Source organism: Oncorhynchus mykiss, chromosome 27 (assembly GCF_057628025.1).
Source record: "Oncorhynchus mykiss isolate SJ-2025 chromosome 27, ASM5762802v1, whole genome shotgun sequence".
Taxonomy (NCBI): domain Eukaryota; kingdom Metazoa; phylum Chordata; class Actinopteri; order Salmoniformes; family Salmonidae; genus Oncorhynchus; species Oncorhynchus mykiss.
This window is the reverse complement of record NC_143048.1, coordinates 551,189-569,598: the sequence shown is the minus strand read 5'-3', so window position 1 is coordinate 569,598 and position 18,410 is coordinate 551,189.

Below are 18,410 nucleotides of genomic sequence, written 5' to 3'. Positions count from 1 at the left end.
TGGTCTGGTCCGGTCTGTTCTGGTTCGGTCTGGTCTGGTTCGGTCTGGTCTGGTCTGGTCCGGTCTGGTTCGGTCTGGTCTGGTTCGGTATGGTCTGGTTCGGTCTGGTCTGGTTCGGTCTGGTTCGGTCTGGTTCGGTCTGGTTCGGTCTGGTCTGGTTCGGTCTGGTCTGGTTCGGTCTGGTCTGGTCCGGTCTGGTCCGGTTTGGTCCGGTCTGGTTCGGTCTGGTCTGGTTCGGTTTGGTCTGGTTCGGTCTGGTTCGGTCTGGTCTGCTCTGGTCTGGTCTGGTCTGGTTCGGTCTGGTCTGGTCTGGTCTGGTTCGTTCTGGTTCGGTCTGGTTCGGTCTGGTCTGGTTCGTTCTGGTTCGGTCTGGTTCGTTCTGGTTCGGTCTGGTTGGGTCTGGTCTGGTTCGTTCTGGTTCGGTCTGGTTCGTTCTGGTTCGGTCTGGTTGGGTCTGGTCTGGTTCGCTCTGGTTCGGTCTGGTTCGGTCTGGTCTGGTTCGGTCTGGTCTGGTTCGGTCTGGTCTGGTTCGGTCTGGTCTGGTTCGGTATGGTCTGGTTCGGTCTGGTCTGGTTCGGTCTGGTCTGGTCTGGTTCGGCTGGTCTGGTCTGGTTCGGTCTGGTCTGGTTCGGTCTGGTCTGGTTCGGTCTGGTTCGGTCTGTTCTGGTTCGGTCTGTTCTGGTTCGGTCTGGTCTGGTTCGGTCTGGTTCGGTCTGGTCTGGTTCGGTCTGGTCTGGTTCAGTCTGGTCTGGTCTGGTTCGGTCTGGTCTGGTTCGATCTGGTTCGGTCTGGCCTGATCTGGTCTGGTTCGCTCTGGTTCGGTCTGGTCTGGTTCGGTCTGGTCTGGTTCGGTCTGGTTCGGTCTGGTCTGGTTCGGTCTGGTCTGGTTCGGTCTGGTCTGGTTCGGGCTGGTCTGGTTCAGTCTGGTCTGGTTCGGTCTGGTCTGGTTCGGTCTGGTCTGGTTCGGTCTGGTCTGGTTCGTTCTGGTCTGGTTCGTTCTGGTTCGTTCTGGTTCGCTCTGGTTCGCTCTGGTTCGGTCTGGTCTGGTTCGTTCTGGTCTGGTCTGGTTCGTTCTGGTTCGCTCTGGTTCGGTCTGGTCCGGTCTGGTCTGGTTCGGTCTGGTCTGGTTCGGTCTGGTCTGGTTCGGTCTGGTCTGGTCCGGTCTGGTCTGGTCTTGTCTGGTTCGGTCTGGTCTGGTCTGTTTTGTTCTGGTTCGGTCTGGTCTGGTTCGGTCTGGTCTGGTTCGTTCTGGTTCGGTCTGGTCTGGTTCGGTCTGGTCTGGTCTGGTCTGGTCCCGTCTGGTTCGGTCTGGTCTGTTTCGTTCTGGTTCGCTCTGGTTCGGTCTTGTCTGGTCTGGTTCGGTCTGGTCTGGTTCGGTCTGGCCTGGTCTGGTCTGGTTCGTTCTGGTTCGTTCTGGTTCGCTCTGGTTCGGTCTGGTCTGGTCTGGTTCGCTCTGGTTCGGTCTGGTTCGGTCTGGTCCGGTCTGGTTCGGTCTGGTCTGGTTCGGTCTGGTTCGGTCTGGTCTGGTCTGGTTCGGTCTGGTTCGGTCTGGTCTGGTTCAGTCTGGTCTGGTTCGGTCTGGTCTGGTTCGGTCTGGTCTCGTCTGGTTCGGTATGGTCTGGTCTGGTTCGTTCTGGTCTGGTCTGGTTCGGTCTGGTCTGGTTCGGTCTGGCCTGTTCTGGTCTGGTTCGTTCTGGTTCGGTCTGTTCTGGTCTGGTCTGGTTCGTTCTGGTTCGCTCTGGTTCGGTCTGGTTCGGTTCGGTCTGGTCTGGTTTGGTCCGGTCTCGTTCGGTCTGGTCTGGTCTGGTTCGTTCTGGTTCGCTCTGGTTCGGTCTGGTCTGGTCTGGTTCGGTCTGGTCTGGTTCGGTCTGGTCTGGTTCGGTCTGGTTCGGTCTGGTCTGGTTCGGTCTGGTCTGGTCCGGTCTGGTCTGGTCTGGTTCGTTCTGGTTCGGATTGGTTCGGTCTGGTCTGGTTCGTTCTGGTTCGCTCTGGTTCGGTCTGGTCTGGTTCGGGTCTGGTTCGGTCTGGTTCGGGTCTGGTTCGGTTTGGTTCGCTCGGGTCTGGTTCGGTCTGGTCTGGTTTGCTCTGGTCTGGTTTGCTCTGGTCTGGTTCGGTCTGGTCTGGTTCGGTCTGGTATGGTCTGGTCTGGTCTGGTTCGTTCTGGTTCCCTCCGGTGCGGTCTGGTTCGGTCTGGTCTGGTTCGGTCTGGTTCGGTCTGGTCTGGTCTGGTCTGGTCCGCTCTGGTTCGGTCTGGTCTGGTCTGGTCTGGTTCGGTCTGGTTCGGTCTGGTACGGTCTGGTCTGGTCTGGTCTGGTCTGGTTCGGTCTGGTCTGGTCCGGTCTGGTCTGGTCCGGTCTGTTCTGGTTCGGTCTGTTCTGGTTCGGTCTGGTCTGGTCTGGTCTGGTCCGGTCTGGTTCGGTCTGGTCTGGTTCGGTATGGTCTGGTTCGGTCTGGTCTGGTCTGGTCCGGTCTGGTCCGGTTTGGTCCGGTCTGGTTCGGTCTGGTCTGGTTCGGTATGGTCTGGTCTGGTTCGGTCTGGTCTGGTTCGGTCTGGTTCGTTCTGGTCTGGTCTGGTCTGGTCTGGTTCGGTCTGGTCTGGTTCGGTCTGGTCTGGTCCGGTCTGGTCCGGTCTGGTTCGGTCTGGTCTGGTTCGGTTTGGTCTGGTTCGGTCTGGTTCGGTCTGGTCTGCTCTGGTCTGGTCTGGTTCGGTCTGGTCTGGTCTGGTTCGTTCTGGTTCGGTCTGGTCTGGTTCGTTCTGGTCTGGTTCGGTCTGGTTCGGTCTGGTCTGGTCTGGTCTGGTTCGGTCTGGTTCGGTCTGGTCTGGTTCGGTCTGGTCTGGTCTGGTCTGGTTCGGTCCTGTCTGGTTCGGTCCGGTCTGGTCTGGTTCGGTCTGGTTCGCTCTGGTTCGGTCTGGTCCGGTCTGGTCTGGTCTGGTCCGGTCTGGTCCGGTCTGGTCTGGTCTGGTTCGGTCTGGTCTGGTTCGGTCTAGTCTGGTCTGGTTCGGTCTGGTCTGGTTCGGTCTGGTCTGGTTCGGTCTGGTCTGGTCTGGTTCGGTCTGGTCTGGTTCGGTCTGGTCTGGTTCGGTATGGTCTGGTCTTGTATGGTCTGGTCTGGTTCGGTCTGGTTCGGTTCGGTCTGGTCTGGTCTGGTCTGGTCTGGTTCGGTCTGGTCTGGTCTGGTCCGGTCTGGTCTGGTCCGGTCTGGTCTGGTTCGTTCTGGTTCGGTCTGGTCTGGTCTGTTCTGGTTCGCTCTGGTTCGCTCTGGTCTGGTCTGGTCTGGTCTGGTCTGGTTCGGTCTGGTTCGGTCTGGTCTGGTTCGGTTCGGTCTAGTCTGGTCTGGTTCGGTCTGGTTCGGTCTGGTCTGGTCTGGTTCGGTCTGGTCTGGTTTGGTCTGGTCTGGTTCGGTCTAGTCTGGTCTGGTTCGGTCTGGTCTGGTCCGGTCTGGTCTGGTCTGGTTCGGTTCGGTCTAGTCTGGTCTGGTTCGGTCTGGTTCGGTCTGGTCTGGTTCGGTCAGGTCTGGTCTGGTTCGGTCTGGCCTGGTCTGGTCTGGTTCGTTCTGGTTCGCTCTGGTTCGGTCTGGTCTGGTCTGGTTCGTTCTGGTTCGCTCTGGTTCGGTCTGGTCCGGTCTGGTTCGGTCCGGTCTGGTTCGGTCTGGTTCGGTCTGGTCTGGTTCAGTCTGGTCTGGTTCGGTCTGGTCTGGTTCGGTCTGGTCTCGTCTGGTTCGGTATGGTCTGGTCTGGTTCGTTCTGGTCTGGTCTGGTTCGGTCTGGTTCGGTCTGGTCTGGTTCGGTCTGGCCTGTTCTGGTCTGGTTCGTTCTGGTTCGGTCTGTTCTGGTCTGGTCTGGTTCGTTCTGGTTCGCTCTGGTTCGGTCTGGTCTGGTTCGGTCTGGTCTGGTTTGGTCCGGTCTGGTTCGGTCTGGTCTGGTCTGGTTCGTTCTGGTTCGCTCTGGTTCGGTCTGGTCTGGTCTGGTTCGGTCTGGTCTGGTTCGGTCTGGTCTGGTTCGGTCTGGTCTGGTTCGGTCTGGTCTGGTCCGGTCTGGTCTGGTCTGGTTCGTTCTGGTTCGGATTGGTTCGGTCTGGTCTGGTTCGTTCTGGTTCGCTCTGGTTCGGTCTGGTCTGGTTCGGGTCTGGTTCGGTCTGGTTCGGGTCTGGTTCGGTTTGGTTCGCTCGGGTCTGGTTCGGTCTGGTCTGGTTTGCTCTGGTCTGGTTCGGTCTGGTCTGGTTCGGTCTGGTATGGTCTGGTCTGGTTCGTTCTGGTTCCCTCCGGTGCGGTCTGGTCTGGTTCGGTCTGGTTCGGTCTGGTCTGGTCTGGTCTGGTCCGCTCTGGTTCGGTCTGGTCTGGTCTGGTCTGGTTCGGTCTGGTTCGGTCTGGTACGGTCTGGTCTGGTCTGGTCTGGTTCGGTCTGGTCTGGTCCGGTCTGGTCTGGTCCGGTCTGTTCTGGTTCGGTCTGGTCTGGTTCGGTCTGGTCTGGTCTGGTCCGGTCTGGTTCGGTCTGGTCTGGTTCGGTATGGTCTGGTTCGGTCTGGTCTGGTCTGGTTCGGTCTGGTCTGGTTCGGTCTGGTCTGGTCCGGTCTGGTCCGGTTTGGTCCGGTCTGGTTCGGTCTGGTCTGGTTCGGTTTGGTCTGGTTCGGTCTGGTTCGGTCTGGTCTGCTCTGGTCTGGTCTGGTCTGGTTCGGTCTGGTCTGGTCTGGTCTGGTTCGTTCTGGTTCGGTCTGGTTCGGTCTGGTCTGGTTCGTTCTGGTTCGGTCTGGTTCGTTCTGGTTCGGTCTGGTTGGGTCTGGTCTGGTTCGCTCTGGTTCGGTCTGGTTCGGTCTGGTCTGGTTCGGTCTGGTCTGGTTCGGTCTGGTCTGGTTCGGTCTGGTCTGGTTCGGTATGGTCTGGTTCGGTCTGGTCTGGTTCGGTCTGGTCTGGTCTGGTTCGGCTGGTCTGGTCTGGTTCGGTCTGGTCTGGTTCGGTCTGGTCTGGTTCGGTCTGGTTCGGTCTGTTCTGGTTCGGTCTGTTCTGGTTCGGTCTGGTCTGGTTCGGTCTGGTTCGGTCTGGTTCGGTCTGGTTGCTTCTGGTCTGGTTCGGTCTGGTCTGGTTCAGTCTGGTCTGGTCTGGTTCGGTCTGGTCTGGTCTGGTTCGATCTGGTTCGGTCTGGCCTGATCTGGTCTGGTTCGCTCTGGTTCGGTCTGGTCTGGTTCGGTCTGGTCTGGTTCGGTCTGGTTCGGTCTGGTCTGGTCTGGTCTGGTTCGGTCTGGTCTGGTTCGGTTCGGTCTAGTCTGGTCTGGTTCGGTCTGGTTCGGTCTGGTCTGGTCTGGTTCGGTCTGGTCTGGTTTGGTCTGGTCTGGTCTGGTTCGGTCTAGTCTGGTCTGGTTCGGTCTGGTCTGGTCCGGTCTGGTCTGGTCTGGTCTGGTTCGGTTCGGTCTAGTCTGGTCTGGTTCGGTCTGGTTCGGTCTGGTCTGGTTCGGTCTGGTCTGGTCTGGTTCGGTCTGGCCTGGTCTGGTCTGGTTCGTTCTGGTTCGCTCTGGTTCGGTCTGGTCTGGTCTGGTTCGTTCTGGTTCGCTCTGGTTCGGTCTGGTCCGGTCTGGTTCGGTCTGGTCTGGTTCGGTCTGGTTCGGTCTGGTCTGGTTCAGTCTGGTCTGGTTCGGTCTGGTCTGGTTCGGTCTGGTCTCGTCTGGTTCGGTATGGTCTGGTCTGGTTCGTTCTGGTCTGGTCTGGTTCGGTCTGGTTCGGTCTGGTCTGGTTCGGTCTGGCCTGTTCTGGTCTGGTTCGTTCTGGTTCGGTCTGTTCTGGTCTGGTCTGGTTCGTTCTGGTTCGCTCTGGTTCGGTCTGGTCTGGTTCGGTCTGGTCTGGTTTGGTCCGGTCTGGTTCGGTCTGGTCTGGTTCGTTCTGGTTCGCTCTGGTTCGGTCTGGTCTGGTCTGGTTCGGTCTGGTCTGGTTCGGTCTGGTCTGGTTCGGTCTGGTCTGGTTCGGTCTGGTCTGGTTCAGTCTGGTCTGGTCTGGTCTGGTTCGTTCTGGTTCGGATTGGTTCGGTCTGGTCTGGTTCGTTCTGGTTCGCTCTGGTTCGGTCTGGTCTGGTTCGGGTCTGGTTCGGTCTGGTTCGGGTCTGGTTCGGTTTGGTTCGCTCGGGTCTGGTTCGGTCTGGTCTGGTTTGCTCTGGTCTGGTTCGGTCTGGTCTGGTTCGGTCTGGTAGGGTCTGGTCTGGTTCGTTCTGGTTCCCTCCGGTGCGGTCTGGTTCGGTCTGGTCTGGTTCGGTCTGGTTCGGTCTGGTCTGGTCTGGTCTGGTCCGCTCTGGTTCGGTCTGGTCTGGTCTGGTCTGGTTCGGTCTGGTTCGGTCTGGTACGGTCTGGTCTGGTCTGGTCTGGTTCGGTCTGGTCTGGTCCGGTCTGGTCTGGTCCGGTCTGTTCTGGTTCGGTCTGGTCTGGTTCGGTCTGGTCTGGTCCGGTCTGGTCCGGTCTGGTCTGGTTCGGTATGGTCTGGTTCGGTCTGGTCTGGTTCGGTCTGGTTCGGTCTGGTTCGGTCTGGTTCGGTCTGGTCTGGTTCGGTCTGGTCTGGTTCGGTCTGGTCTGGTCCGGTCTGGTCCGGTTTGGTCCGGTCTGGTTCGGTCTGGTCTGGTTCGGTTTGGTCTGGTTCGGTCTGGTTCGGTCTGGTCTGCTCTGGTCTGGTCTGGTCTGGTTCGGTCTGGTCTGGTCTGGTTCGTTCTGGTTCGGTCTGGTTCGGTCTGGTCTGGTTCGTTCTGGTTCGGTCTGGTTCGTTCTGGTTCGGTCTGGATGGGTCTGGTTCGTTCTGGTTCGGTCTGGTTCGTTCTGGTTCGGTCTGGTTGGGTCTGGTCTGGTTCGCTCTGGTTCGGTCTGGTTCGGTCTGGTCTGGTTCGGTCTGGTCTGGTTCGGTCTGGTCTGGTTCGGTCTGGTCTGGTTCGGTCTGGTCTGGTCTGGTTCGGCTGGTCTGGTCTGGTTCGGTCTGGTCTGGTTCGGTCTGGTCTGGTTCGGTCTGTTCTGGTTCGGTCTGTTCTGGTTCGGTCTGTTCTGGTTTGCTCTGGTCTGGTTCGGTCTGGTCTGGTTCGGTCTGGTAGGGTCTGGTCTGGTTCGTTCTGGTTCCCTCCGGTGCGGTCTGGTTCGGTCTGGTCTGGTTCGGTCTGGTTCGGTCTGGTCTGGTCTGGTCTGGTCCGCTCTGGTTCGGTCTGGTCTGGTCTGGTCTGGTTCGGTCTGGTACGGTCTGGTCTGGTCTGGTCTGGTTCGGTCTGGTCTGGTCCGGTCTGGTCTGGTCCGGTCTGTTCTGGTTCGGTCTGGTCTGGTTCGGTCTGGTCTGGTCCGGTCTGGTTCGGTCTGGTCTGGTTCGGTATGGTCTGGTTCGGTCTGGTCTGGTTCGGTCTGGTTCGGTCTGGTTCGGTCTGGTTCGGTCTGGTCTGGTTCGGTCTGGTCTGGTTCGGTCTGGTCTGGTCCGGTCTGGTCCGGTTTGGTCCGGTCTGGTTCGGTCTGGTCTGGTTCGGTTTGGTCTGGTTCGGTCTGGTTCGGTCTGGTCTGCTCTGGTCTGGTCTTGTCTGGTTCGGTCTGGTCTGGTCTGGTCTGGTTCGTTCTGGTTCGGTCTGGTTCGGTCTGGTCTGGTTCGTTCTGGTTCGGTCTGGTTCGTTCTGGTTCGGTCTGGATGGGTCTGGTTCGTTCTGGTTCGGTCTGGTTCGTTCTGGTTCGGTCTGGTTGGGTCTGGTCTGGTTCGCTCTGGTTCGGTCTGGTTCGGTCTGGTCTGGTTCGGTCTGGTCTGGTTCGGTCTGGTCTGGTTCGGTCTGGTCTGGTTCGGTCTGGTCTGGTCTGGTTCGGCTGGTCTGGTCTGGTTCGGTCTGGTCTGGTTCGGTCTGGTCTGGTTCGGTCTGTTCTGGTTCGGTCTGTTCTGGTTCGGTCTGTTCTGGTTCGGTCTGGTTCGGTCTGGTTCGGTCTGGTTGCGTCTGGTCTGGTTCGGTCTGGTCTGGTTCAGTCTGGTCTGGTCTGGTTCGGTCTGGTCTGGTCTGGTTCGATCTGGTTCGGTCTGGCCTGATCTGGTCTGGTCTGGTTCGGTCTGGTCTGGTTCGGTCTGGTCTGGTTCGGTCTGGTTCGGTCTGGTTCGGTCTGGTCTGGTTCGGTCTGGTCTGGTTCGGTCTGGTCTGGTTCGGGCTGGTCTGGTTCAGTCTGGTCTGGTTCGGTCTGGTCTGGTTCGGTCTGGTCTGGTTCGGTCTGGTCTGGTTCGTTCTGGTCTGGTTCGTTCTGGTCTGGTTCGTTCTGGTTCGTTCTGGTTCGCTCTGGTTCGCTATGGTTCGGTCTGGTCTGGTTCGTTCTGGTCTGGTCTGGTTCGTTCTGGTTCGCTCTGGTTCGGTCTGGTCCGGTCTGGTCTGGTTCGGTCTGGTCTGGTTCGGTCTGGTCTGGTTCGGTCTGGTCTGGTCCGGTCTGGTCTGGTCTTGTCTGGTTCGGTCTGGTCTGTTTTGTTCTGGTTCGGTCTGGTCTGGTTCGGTCTGGTCTGGTTCGTTCTGGTTCGGTCTGGTCTGGTCTGGTTCGGTCTGGTCTGGTCTGGTTCGGTCTGGTCTGGTCTGTTTTGTTCTGGTTCGGTCTGGTCTGGTCTGTTTTGTTCTGGTTCGGTCTGGTTCGGTCTGGTCTGGTTCGGTCTGGTCTGGTTCGTTCTGGTTCGGTCTGGTCTGGTCTGGTTCGGTCTGGTCTGTTTCGTTCTGGTTCGCTCTGGTTCGGTCTTGTCTGGTCTGGTTCGGTCTGGTCTGGTTCGGTATGGTCTGGTCTGGTCTGGTCTGGTTCGGTCTGTTCTGGTCTGGTCCGGTCTGGTTCGGGTCTGGTTCGGTCTGGTCCGGTCTGGTTCGGTCTGGTCTGGTCTTGTCTGGTTTGGTCTGGTTCGGTCTGGTCTGGTTCGGTCTGGTTCGGTCTATTCTTGTCTGGTCTGGTTCGGTCTGGTCTGGTCTGGTTCGGTCCGGTCCGTTCTTTTTCGGTCTGGTCCCGTCTGGTACGGTCTGGTCCGGTCTGGTACGGTCTGGTACGGTCTGGTTCGGTCTGGTTCGGTCTGGTCCGGTCTGGTTCGGGTCTGGTTCGGTCTGGTCCGGTCTGGTCTGGTTCGGTCTGGTCTGGTCTTGTCTGGTTCGTTCTGGTTCGGTCTGGTTCGGTCTGGTCTGGTTCGGTCTGGTTCGGTCTGGTCTGGTACGGTCTGGTACGGTCTGGTCCGGTCTGGTTCGGTCTGGTCTGGTTCGGTCTGGTTCGGTCTGGTCTGGTCTGGTCTGGTCCGCTCTGGTTCGGTCTGGTCTGGTTCGGTCTGGTTCGGTCTGGTACGGTCTGGTCTGGTCTGGTTCGGTCTGGTCTGGTCCGGTCTGGTCCGGTCTGGTCTGGTCCGGTCTGTTCTGGTTCGGTCTGGTCTGGTCTGGTCCGGTCTGGTTCGGTCTGGTCTGGTTCGGTATGGTCTGGTTCGGTCTGGTTCGGTCTGGTTCGGTCTGGTCTGGTCTGGTTCGGTCTGGTCTGGTTCGGTCTGGTCTGGTCCGGTCTGGTCCGGTTTGGTCCGGTCTGGTTCGGTCTGGTCTGGTTCGGTTTGGTCTGGTTCGGTCTGGTTCGGTCTGGTCTGCTCTGGTCTGGTCTGGTTCGGTCTGGTCTGGTTCGTTCTGGTTCGGTCTGGTTCGGTCTGGTCTGGTTCGGTCTGGTTCGTTCTGGTTCGGTCTGGTTGGGTCTGGTCTGGTTCGCTCTGGTTCGGTCTGGTTCGGTCTGGTCTGGTTCGGTATGGTCTGGTTCGGTATGGTCTGGTTCGGTATGGTCTGGTTCGGTCTGGTCTGGTTCGGTCTGGTCTGGTTCGGCTGGTCTGGTCTGGTTCGGCTGGTCTGGTCTGGTTCGGTCTGGTCTGGTTCGGTCTGGTTTGGCCTGGTTCGGTCTGGTTCGGTCTGTTCTGGTTCGGTCTGTTCTGGTTCGGTCTGGTCTGGTTCGGTCTGGTTGCGTCTGGTCTGGTTCGGTCTGGTCTGGTTCAGTCTGGTCTGGTCTGGTTCGGTCTGGTCTGGTTCGATCTGGTTCGGTCTGGCCTGATCTGGTCTGGTTCGCTCTGGTTCGCTCTGGTTCGGTCTGGTCTGGTTCGGTCTGGTCTGGTTCGGTCTGGTTCGGTCTGGTCTGGTTCGGTCTGGTCTGGTCTGGTCTGGTTCGGTCTGGTCTGGTTCGGTCTGGTCTGGTTCGGGCTGGTCTGGTTCGGTCTGGTCTGGTTCGGTCTGGTCTGGTTCGTTCTGGTCTGGTTCGGTCTAGTCTGGTCTGGTCTGGTTCGGTCTGGTTCGGTCTGGCCTGGTCTGGTCTGGTTCGTTCTGGTTCGCTCTGGTTCGGTCTGGTCCGGTCTGGTTCGGTCTGGTCTGGTTCGGTCTGGTCTGGTTCGGTCTGGTCTGGTCTGGTTCGTTCTGGTTGGCTCTGGTTCGCTCTGGTTCGGTCTGGTCTGGTTCGTTCTGGTCTGGTCTGGTTCGGTCTGGTCTGGTCTGGTTCGTTCTGGTTCGCTCTGGTTCGGTCTGGTCCGGTCTGGTCTGGTTCGGTCTGGTCTGGTTCGGTCTGGTCTGGTCTGGTTCGGTCTGGTCTGGTTCGGTCTGGTCTGGTCTGGTTCGGTCTGGTCTGGCCCGGTCTGGTCTGGTTCGTTCTGGTTCGGTCTGGTTCGGTCTGGTCTGGTCTGGTTCGGTCTGGTCTGGTTCGTTCTGGTTCGCTCTGGTTCGGTATGGGCTGGTCTGGTCTGGTTCGGGTCTGGTTCGGTCTGGTCTTGTCTGGTTCGGTCTGGTCTGGTCTGTTTTGTTCTGGTTCGGTCTGGTCTGGTCTGTTTTGTTCTGGTTCGGTCTGGTTCGGTCTGGTTCGGTCTGGTCTGGTTCGTTCTGGTTCGGTCTGGTCTGGTCTGGTTCGGTCTGGTCTGTTTCGTTCTGGTTCGCTCTGGTTCGGTCTGGTCTGGTCTGGTTCGGTCTGGTCTGGTTCGGTATGGTCTGGTCTGGTCTGGTCTGGTTCGGTCTGTTCTGGTCTGGTCCGGTCTGGTTCGGGTCTGGTTCGGTCTGGTCCGGTCTGGTTCGGTCTGGTCCGTTCTTTTTCGGTCTGGTCCCGTCTGGTACGGTCTGGTCCGGTCTGGTACGGTCTGGTTCGGTCTGGTCCGGTCTGGTCTGGTTCGGTCTGGTCTTGTCTGGTTCGGTCTGGTCCGTTCTTTTTCGGTCTGGTCCCGTCTGGTACGGTCTGGTCCGGTCTGGTACGGTCTGGTTCGGTCTGGTCCGGTCTGGTCTGGTTCGGTCTGGTCTTGTCTGGTTCGTTCTGGTTCGGTCTGGTTCGGTCTGGTCTGGTCTTGTCTGGTTCGTTCTGGTTCGGTCTGGTTCGGTCTGGTTCGGTCTGGTCTGGTCTGGTCTGGTTCGGTCTGGTACGGTCTGGTACGGTCTGGTCCGGTCTGGTTCGGTCTGGTCTGGTTCGGTCTGGTTCGGTCTGGTCTGGTCTGGTTCGGTCTGGTCTGGTCTGGTTCGGTCTGGTACGGTCCGGTCTGGTACGGTTCGGTCTGGTCTGGTCTGGTCTGGTCTGGTTCGGTCTGGTCTGGTTCGGTCTGGTCTGGTTCGGTCTGGTCTGGTTTGGTCTGGTCTGGTTTGGTTCGGTATGGTCTGGTCTGGTCTGGTTCGGTCTGGTCTGGTCCGGTCTGGTCTGGTCTGGTTCGGTCTGGTTCGGTCTGTTCTGGTTCGGTCTGGTCTGGTCTGGTTCGGTCTGGTCTGGTTCGGTCTGGTTCGGTCTGGTCGGTCTGGTCTGGTTCGTTCTGGTTCGGTCTGGTTCGGTCTGGTCTGGTTCGTTCTGTTTCGGTCTGGTTCGGTCTGGTCTGGTTCGGTCTGGTTCGGTCTGGTCTGGTTCGGTCTGGTCTGGTTCGGTCTGGTCTGGTCTGGTCTGGTTCGTTCTGGTTCGGTCTGGTCTGGTCTGGTTCGGTCTGGTCTGGTCTGGTTCGTTCTGGTTCGCTCTGGTTCGGTCTGGTCCGGTCTGGTCCGGTCTGGTCCGGTCTGGTCCGGTCTGGTCTGGTTCGGTCTGGTTCGGTCTGGTCTGGTTCGGTCTGGTCTGGTTCGGTCTGGTCTGGTCTGGTTCGGTCTGGTCTGGTTCGGTCTGGTCTGGTTCGGTATGGTCTGGTCTTGTATGGTCTGGTCTGGTTCGGTCTGGTTCGGTTCGGTCTGGTCTGGTCTGGTCTGGTTCGGTCTGGTCTGGTCTGGTCCGGTCTGGTCTGGTCCGGTCTGGTCTGGTCCGGTCTGGTCTGGTTCGTTCTGGTTCGGTCTGGTCTGGTCTGGTCTGGTCTGTTCTGGTTCGCTCTGGTTCGCTCTGGTCCGGTCTGGTCTGGTCTGGTCTGGTTCGGTCTGGTTCGGTCTGGTTCGGTCTGGTTCGGTCTGGTTCGGTCTAGTCTGGTCTGGTTCGGTCTGGTTCGGTCTGGTCTGGTCTGGTTCGGTCTGGTCTGGTTTGGTCTGGTCTGGTTCGGTCTGGTTCGGTCTGGTCTGGTCCGGTCTGGTCTGGTCTGGTTCGGTTCGGTCTAGTCTGGTCTGGTTCGGTCTGGTTCGGTCTGGTCTGGTCTGGTTCGGTCTGGTCTGGTCTGTTTCGGTCTGGTTCGGTCTGGCCTGGTCTGGTCTGGTTCGTTCTGGTTCGCTCTGGTTCGGTCTGGTCTGGTCTGGTTCGTTCTGGTTCGCTCTCGTTCGGTCTGGTCCGGTCTGGTTCGGTCTGGTCTGGTTCGGTCTGGTTCGGTCTGGTCTGGTCTGGTTCGGTCTGGTCTGGTTCGGTCTGGTCTGGTTCAGTCTGGTCTGGTTCGGTCTGGTCTGGTTCGGTCTGGTCTCGTCTGGTTCGGTATGGTCTGGTCTGGTTCGTTCTGGTCTGGTCTGTTTCGGTCTGGTTCGGTCTGGTCTGGTTCGGTCTGGCCTGTTCTGGTCTGGTCTGGTTCGTTCTGGTTCGCTCTGGTTCGGTCTGGTCTGGTTCGGTCTGGTCTGGTTCGGTCTGGTCTGGTTCGGTCTGGTCTGGTTCGGTCTGGTCTGGTTCGTTCTGGTTCGGTCTGGTCTGGTCTGGTTCGGTCTGGTCTGGCCCGGTCTGGTCTGGTTCGTTCTGGTTCGTTCTGGTCTGGTCTGGTCTGGTTCGGTCTGGTCTGGTTCGTTCTGGTTCGCTCTGGTTCGTTATGAGCTGGTCTGGTCTGGTTCGGGTCTGGTTCGGTCTGGTCTTGTCTGGTTCGGTCTGGTCTGGTCTGTTTTGTTCTGGTTCGGTCTGGTCTGGTTCGGTCTGGTCTGGTTCGTTCTGGTTCGGTCTGGTCTGGTCTGGATCGGTCTGGTCTGTTTCGTTCTGGTTCGCTCTGGTTCGGTCTGGTCTGGTCTGGTTCGGTCTGGTCTGGTTCGGTATGGTCTGGTCTGGTCTGGTCTGGTTCGGTCTGTTCTGGTCTGGTCCGGTCTGGTTCGGGTCTGGTTCGGTCTGGTCCGGTCTGGTTCGGTCTGGTCTGGTCTTGTCTGGTTTGGTCTGGTTCGGTCTGGTCTGGTTCGGTCTGGTTCGGTCTATTCTTGTCTGGTCTGGTTCGGTCTGGTCTGGTCTGGTTCGGTCTGGTCCGTTCTTTTTCGGTCTGGTCCCGTCTGGTACGGTCTGGTACGGTCTGGTCCGGTCTGGTACGGTCTGGTTCGGTCTGGTACGGTCTGGTCCGGTCTGGTCCGGTCTGGTTCGGGTCTGGTTCGGTCTGGTCCGGTCTGGTCTGGTTCGGTCTGGTCTGGTCTTGTCTGGTTCGTTCTGGTTCGGTCTGGTTCGGTCTGGTCTGGTCTTGTCTGGTTCGTTCTGGTTCGGTCTGGTTCGGTCTGGTCTGGTTCGGTCTGGTTCGGTCTGGTCTGGTCTGGTCTGGTTCGGTCTGGTACGGTCTGGTACGGTCTGGTACGGTCTGGTACGGTCTGGTCCGGTCTGGTTCGGTCTGGTCTGGTTCGGTCTGGTTCGGTCTGGTCTGGTCTGGTTCGGTCTGGTCTGGTCTGGTTCGGTCTGGTACGGTCCGGTCTGGTACGGTTTGGTCTGGTCTGGTCTGGTCTGGTTCGGTCTGGTCTGGTTCGGTCTGGTCTGGTTCGGTCTGGTCTGGTTCGGTCTGGTCTGGTTCGGTCTGGTCTGGTTTGGTTCGGTATGGTCTGGTCTGGTCTGGTTCGGTCTGGTCTGGTCCGGTCTGGTCTGGTCTGGTTCGGTCTGGTTCGGTCTGTTCTGGTTCGGTCTGGTCTGGTCTGGTTCGGTCTGGTCTGGTTCGGTCTGGTTCGGTCTGGTCGGTCTGGTCTGGTTCGTTCTGGTTCGGTCTGGTTCGGTCTGGTCTGGTTCGTTCTGGTTCGGTCTGGTTCGGTCTGGTCTGGTTCGGTCTGGTTCGGTCTGGTCTGGTTCGGTCTGGTCTGGTCTGGTCTGGTTCGTTCTGGTTCGGTCTGGTCTGGTCTGGTTCGGTCTGGTCTGGTCTGGTTCGTTCTGGTTCGCTCTGGTTCGGTCTGGTCCGGTCTGGTCCGGTCTGGTCCGGTCTGGTCTGGTTCGGTCTGGTTCGGTCTGGTCTGGTTCGGTTCGGTCTAGTCTGGTCTGGTTCGGTCTGGTCTGGTTCGGTCTGGTCTGGTCTGGTTCGGTCTGGTCTGGTTCGGTCTGGTCTGGTTCGGTATGGTCTGGTCTTGTATGGTCTGGTCTGGTTCGGTCTGGTTCGGTTCGGTCTGGTCTGGTCTGGTCTGGTCTGGTTCGGTCTGGTCTGGTCTGGTCCGGTCTGGTCCGGTCTGGTCTGGTCCGGTCTGGTCTGGTTCGTTCTGGTTCGGTCTGGTCTGGTCTGGTCTGGTCTGTTCTGGTTCGCTCTGGTTCGCTCTGGTCCGGTCTGGTCTGGTCTGGTCTGGTTCGGTCTGGTTCGGTCTGGTTCGGTCTAGTCTGGTCTGGTTCGGTCTGGTTCGGTCTGGTCTGGTCTGGTTCGGTCTGGTCTGGTTTGGTCTGGTCTGGTTCGGTCTAGTCTGGTCTGGTTCGGTCTGGTCTGGTCCGGTCTGGTCTGGTCTGGTTCGGTTCGGTCAAGTCTGGTCTGGTTCGGTCTGGTTCGGTCTGGTCTGGTCTGGTTCGGTCTGGTCTGGTCTGTTTCGGTCTGGTTCGGTCTGGCCTGGTCTGGTCTGGTTCGTTCTGGTTCGCTCTGGTTCGGTCTGGTCTGGTCTGGTTCGTTCTGGTTCGCTCTAGTTCGGTCTGGTCCGGTCTGGTTCGGTCTGGTCTGGTCTGGTCTGGTTCGGTCTGGTCTGGTCTGGTTCGGTCTGGTCTGGTTCGGTCTGGTCTGTTTCAGTCTGGTCTGGTTCGGTCTGGTCTGATTCGGTCTGGTCTCGTCTGGTTCGGTATGGTCTGGTCTGGTTCGTTCTGGTCTGGTCTGTTTCGGTCTGGTTCGGTCTGGTCTGGTTCGGTCTGGCCTGTTCTGGTCTGGTCTGGTTCGTTCTGGTTCGCTCTGGTTCGGTCTGGTCTGGTTCGGTCTGGTCTGGTTTGGTCCGGTCTGGTTCGGTCTGGTCTGGTCTGGTTCGTTCTGGTTCGCTCTGGTTCGGTCTGGTCTGGTTCGGTCTGGTCTGGTTCGGGCTGGTCTGGTTCGGTCTGGTCTGGTTCGGTCTGGTCTGGTTCGGTCTGGTCTGGTTCGTTCTGGTCTGGTTCGGTCTAGTCTGGTCTGGTCTGGTTCGGTCTGGTTCGGTCTGGCCTGGTCTGGTCTGGTTCGTTCTGGTTCGCTCTGGTCCGGTCTGGTTCGGTCTGGTCTGGTTCGGTCTGGTCTGGTTCGGTCTGGTCTGGTCTGGTTCGTTCTGGTTCGCTCTGGTTCGCTCTGGTTCGGTCTGGTCTGGTTCGTTCTGGTCTGGTTTGGTCTGGTCTGGTTCGGTCTGGTCTGGTTCGTTCTGGTTCGCTCTGGTTCGGTCTGGTCCGGTCTGGTCTGGTTCGGTCTGGTCTGGTTCGGTCTGGTCTGGTCTGGTTCGGTCTGGTCCGGTCTGGTCTGGTCTGGTTCGTTCTGGTTCGGTCTGGTTCGGTCTGGTCTGGTTCGGTCTGGTCTGGTTCGTTCTGGTTCGCTCTGGTTCGGTATGGGCTGGTCTGGTCTGGTTCGGGTCTGGTTCGGTCTGGTCTTGTCTGGTTCGGTCTGGTCTGGTCTGTTTTGTTCTGGTTCGGTCTGGTCTGGTCTGTTTTGTTCTGGTTCGGTCTGGTTCGGTCTGGTCTGGTTCGGTCTGGTCTGGTTCGTTCTGGTTCGGTCTGGTCTGGTCTGTTTTGTTCTGTTTCGTTCTGGTTCGCTCTGGTTCGGTCTGGTCTGGTCTGGTTCGGTCTGGTCTGGTTCGGTATGGTCTGGTCTGGTCTGGTTCGGTCTGTTCTGGTCTGGTCCGGTCTGGTTCGGGTCTGGTTCGGTCTGGTCCGGTCTGGTTCGGTCTGGTCTGGTCTTGTCTGGTTCGGTCTGGTCTGGTCTGTTTTGTTCTGGTTCGGTCTGGTCTGGTCTGTTTTGTTCTGGTTCGGTCTGGTTCGGTCTGGTCTGGTTCGTTCTGGTTCGGTCTGGTCTGGTCTGGTTCGGTCTGGTCTGTTTCGTTCTGGTTCGCTCTGGTTCGGTCTGGTCTGGTCTGGTTCGGTCTGGTCTGGTTCGGTATGGTCTGGTCTGGTCTGGTTCGGTCTGTTCTGGTCTGGTCCGGTCTGGTTCGGGTCTGGTTCGGTCTGGTCCGGTCTGGTTCGGTCTGGTCTGGTCTTGTCTGGTTTGGTCTGGTTCGGTCTGGTCTGGTTCGGTCTGGTTCGGTCTATTCTTGTCTGGTCTGGTTCGGTCTGGTCTGGTCTGGTTCGGTCTGGTCCGTTCTTTTTCGGTCTGGTCCCGTCTGGTACGGTCTGGTTCGGTCTGGTACGGTCTGGTTCGGTCTGGTACGGTCTGGTCCGGTCTGGTCCGGTCTGGTTCGGGTCTGGTTCGGTCTGGTCTGGTTCGGTCTGGTCTGGTCTTGTCTGGTTCGTTCTGGTTCGGTCTGGTTCGGTCTGGTCTGGTCTGGTCTGGTTCGGTCTGGTACGGTCTGGTACGGTCTGGTCCGGTCTGGTTCGGTCTGGTCTGGTTCGGTCTGGTTCGGTCTGGTCTGGTCTTGTTCGGTCTGGTCTGGTCTTGTTCGGTCTGGTCTGGTCTGGTTCGGTCTGGTACGGTCCGGTCTGGTACGGTCCGGTCTGGTCTGGTCTGGTCTGGTCTGGTTCGGTCTGGTCTGGTTCGGTCTGGTCTGGTTCGGTCTGGTCTGGTTCGGTCTGGTCTGGTTCGGTATGGTCTGGTCTGGTCTGGTTCGGTCTGGTCTGGTCCGGTCTGGTCTGGTTCGGTCTGGTTCGGTCTGTTCTGGTTGGGTCTGTTCTGGTTCGGTCTGGTCTGGTCTGGTTCGGTCTGGTCTGGTTCGGTCTGGTCTGGTCTGGTTCGGTCTGGTTCGGTCTGGTCGGTCTGGTCTGGTTCGTTCTGGTTCGGTCTGGTTCGGTCTGGTCTGGTTCGTTCTGGTTCGGTCTGGTTCGGTCTGGTCTGGTCTGGTTCGGTCTGGTTCGGTCTGGTCTGGTTCGGTCTGGTCTGGTCTGGTTCGGTCTGGTCTGGTCTGGTCTGGTTCGTTCTGGTTCGGTCTGGTCTGGTCTGGTTCGGTCTGGTCTGGTCTGGTTCGTTCTGGTTCGCTCTGGTTCGGTCTGGTCCGGTCTGGTCTGGTCCGGTCTGGTCCGGTCTGGTCTGGTCCGGTCTGGTCTGGTTCGGTTCGGTCTGGTCTGGTCTGGTCTGGTCTGGTTCGGTCTGGTCTGGTCTGGTCCGGTCTGGTCTGGTCCGGTCTGGTCTGGTCCGGTCTGGTCCGGTCTGGTCTGGTTCGTTCTGGTTCGGTTTGGTCTGGTCTGGTCTGGTCTGTTCTGGTTCGCTCTGGTCCGGTCTGGTCTGGTCTGGTCTGGTTCGGTCTGGTTCGGTCTGGTTCGGTCTGGTTCGGTCTAGTCTGGTCTGGTTCGGTCTGGTTCGGTCTGGTCTGGTCTGGTTCGGTCTGGTCTGGTTTGGTCTGGTCTGGTTCGGTCTAGTCTGGTCTGGTTCGGTCTGGTCTGGTCCGGTCTGGTCTGGTCTGGTTCGGTTCGGTCAAGTCTGGTCTGGTTCGGTCTGGTTCGGTCTGGTCTGGTCTGGTTCGGTCTGGTCTGGTCTGTTTCGGTCTGGTTCGGTCTGGCCTGGTCTGGTCTGGTTCGTTCTGGTTCGCTCTGGTTCGGTCTGGTCTGGTTCGGTCTGGTCTGGTTCGGGCTGGTCTGGTTCGGTCTGGTCTGGTTCGGTCTGGTCTGGTTCGGTCTGGTCTGGTTCGTTCTGGTCTGGTTCGGTCTAGTCTGGTCTGGTCTGGTTCGGTCTGGTTCGGTCTGGCCTGGTCTGGTCTGGTTCGTTCTGGTTCGCTCTGGTTCGGTCTGGTCCGGTCTGGTTCGGTCTGGTCTGGTTCGGTCTGGTCTGGTTCGGTCTGGTCTGGTCTGGTTCGTTCTGGTTCGCTCTGGTTCGGTCTG